We start from the raw sequence: 3,343 nt of genomic DNA, 5'->3' as shown, positions 1-3,343 counted from the left end.
ATCCAGAATTTGGGTTGAGAATTGCAGAAAATAAAATGGCGAGAATGTAAATAATAGAAAAGTAAATGCTAGAATTAAAGGATTGGAAGTAAATGACTGAAAATAAATTGTAGAATTGTAAATGGGAATGGGGGATTTGCTCATAAAAGTAAATGGCAGAAATTAAAGAGAATGGGTAAGATCAGAGATGGGGAGTTCATTGGGCTTAGGAGATGTTGCAATTCTTCGGATCAAGTTCATTTTCATCTCTTCCTCAATCAATGCACTCATTGATCTCCTTCGCAATCTTAAGTGATTGAATTACAATTTCTTGCAATTCAATCTCTCAAATCTTGATCAATAGCCAATTCCTTGGTCAATTGCTCATGAGAAGAGATGAAGTATGGTCACTGATTATACCACATGCATTTCCCAAATCAAGTATTGAGAGGGTTATAGTCACATACCCATCCAAACCCAATTTGGTCCAGCATGAGAAAGCATTTCTAGCTTGATCTCTTCATTCTTCTTTCAAGGTTCAAAAGAGATCCAAGTTTGAATAGCTTTTCTTCCAAGATAACTACTCAATTGGATGAAGATCGAACGCTTTCAAGTAAAATCAAGAGAAAAGATAGAAGAAGAATAATGAAAATTAGTATTGATCCATCAAATTACAACAGAGCTCCCTAACCCAATGAAAGGGGTTTAGTTGTTCATAGCTCTTGAAAATGAAAACAAAGATGGAGAATACATCTTAAAACTAGAAAATGCAGAGAAGATAAAATACAGAGAGTAGTTCTCCTTTCCCAGCCTCCAGAACTCCTTTTACAATTCAAAGCTACTCCTATATATACTACTCTTCTCAGCTTCTAGTTTGCTCTTCAAGTCTTGGGCCTTTGGATCTTGAGTTTGAAGTAGTTCTTTTCTTCATTTGGGCTTGGCTTTACTTGCAGAGAGAAAGTGCTAAGTGGGCAGAGATTTCAGCTCAGGGCGTTAGGGGTGTTAACATTTAGTGAAAGTATAAGTTCGAGAACGTTAGTGACACTTAACATTTTCACTAACGTTCCAATGTACCCCTTTGCCTCATGTTAGACCCCACGTTAACTAGGTTAACGTGGCTTTTAACGTGGTCTTGCCAACCTTCGAGAACGTTAGTGACACTCAACATTGTCACTAACGTTCCAATGTGCCCCTAGATCTCACGTTAGAGTCCACGTTAACTAGGTTAACGTGGCTTCTAACGTGGCCTTGCCAAACTTCGAGAACGTTAGTGACACTCAACATTGTCACTAACGTTCCAATGTGCCCCTAGATCTCACGTTAGAGTCCACGTTAACTAGGTTAACGTGGCTTCTAACGTGGCCATTCTTAGCCATCCCAACGTTAGTGACAATGTTGAGTGTCACTAACGTTGGCTCATCATTCATTCCTCATCGTTAGCTTCCACGTTAACTAAGTTAACGTGGGAGTTAACGTGGTGTGTTGCATCCTTAGGCCAACGTTAGTGACAATGTTGAATGTCACTAACGTTGGCTTCTCTTCCCCCTTTAACGTTAGAGGCCACGTTAACTAGGTTAACGTGAGCTCTAACGTGGCCACTCATGAGTGTTTGCCAACGTTAATGACAATGTTAAGTGTCACTAACGTTGGTTCAACTTCCCTTTTCCACGTTAGAGTTCACGTTAACTTTGTTAACGTGACTCTTAACGTGGGCAATGATGGTTTTGAGAGTGTCATTGGCAATCACTTTTCTCATTAACCTTGCAAGTTTCCTCCCTTTCCTTGCTTCCTTTGGTCCTGAAGTCAAGCAATAAAGTGCATCAAAGTTCTAGTCCAAGTCATGGGCAATGCAACATACAATTTGTCACTAAACTTATGCAAAATTCTCATGAAATAATGTAAAATGCACAATGTATGCCTGAATCAAGGTGTAAGTGAATATCTACCCAAAACTAGCTTATTTCCTAAGGAAATACATGAAATTAACCTAAAAACAGTAAAGAAAAGGTCAGTGAAATTGGCCAAGATGCCCTGGCATCATTCACCCATATAATTTACCTCTGCTATTGCAGGGTTATCAGGATCATAGGCCTCTTCTTCAGAAGGCGCCTCTTGAGTACTATTGGATGCAGCTTGCATTCCATTCAGACTCTGAGAAATCATATTAACTTGCTGAGTCAATATTTTGTTCTGAGCCAATATGGCATTCAGAGTATCAATTTCAAGAACTCCCTTCTTCATAGGCGTCCCATTACTTATAGGATTCCTCTCAGAAGTGTACATGAACTGGTTATTAGCAACCATGTCAATGTGTTCTTGAGCTTCTGCAGGCGTTTTCTTTAGGTGAATGGATCCACCTGCAGAAGTATCCAATGACATTTTAGCTAATTCAGATAGACCATCATAGAATATATCCAGGATGGTCCATTCTGAAAGCATGTCAGAAGGACACTTTTTGGTCAGTTCCTTGTATCTCTCCCAAGCTTCATAGAGGGATTCACCTTCCTTCTGTCTGAAGGTTTGGACATCCACTCTAAGCTTACTAAGCTTTTGAGGAGGAAAGAACTTGGCTAAGAAAGCCTTGACCAGCTTATCCCAAGAGTTCAGGCTATCCTTAGGTTGAGAGTCCAACCATATTCTAGCTCTGTCTCTCACAGCAAAAGGGAAAAGCATGAGCCTGTAGACTTCAGGATCTACTCTATTAGTCTTAACAGTATCACAGATCTGCAAGAATTCAGTTAAGAACTGAAAAGGATCTTCAGATGGAAGTCCATGAAACTTGCAATTTTGTTGCATTAGAGAAACTAGCTGAGGTTTCAGCTCAAAATTGTTTGCTCCAATGGTAGGGATGGAGATGCTTCTTTCATGTAAATTGGAATTAGGTGCAGTAAAGTCACCAAGCATCCTCCTTGCATTATTATTATTTTTGGCTGCCATTTCCTCTTCCTGTTTGAAAATTTCTGAAAGGTGCTTGCTGGATTGTTGTAATTTAGCTTCTCTTAGTTTCCTCTTCAGAGTCCTTTTAGGTTCTAGATCAGCTTCAACAAGAATGCCTTTTTCCTTGTTCCTGCTCATAAGAAAGAGAAGAGAACAAGAAAAGAAGAGGAATCCTCTATGTCACAGTAAAGAGGTTCCTTATTGTTAGTAGAAGAAGAAAAGGAATAGGGGTGAAGAAGAATGAAGAATCCAAACACAAGGGTAAGGATAGGAGCAGTGATTTGAGATGAGGAGATGTTAGTAGATGAATAATTAATTAGAAGGAGATGAGAGAGAAAGAGGATTTTCGAAAATAATTTTTGAAAAAGAGTTAGTGATTTTCGAAAAAGGTTAGTAATTTTCGAAAATTAAAATCAAAAACTAAAAT

General features: G+C 38.8%; 1 non-coding gene across 1 annotated transcript; it reads left to right on the top strand.

Moving 5' to 3' along the window:
• The first annotated feature begins 2,412 nt into the window (after positions 1–2,412).
• Positions 2,413–2,520, top strand: LOC148551090 (small nucleolar RNA R71). The gene has a single exon (XR_015892634.1). It is a non-coding gene; the product is annotated as a small nucleolar RNA R71 (small nucleolar RNA).
• Positions 2,521–3,343: the final 823 nt, after the last annotated feature.

This window comes from Arachis ipaensis, chromosome B7 (assembly GCF_059453495.1).
Source record: "Arachis ipaensis isolate K30076 ecotype BB chromosome B7, ASM5945349v1, whole genome shotgun sequence".
NCBI lineage: Eukaryota > Viridiplantae > Streptophyta > Magnoliopsida > Fabales > Fabaceae > Arachis > Arachis ipaensis.
The sequence above is the reverse complement of the archived record's forward strand: the minus strand, read 5'-3'. Positions and strand labels throughout refer to the sequence as shown.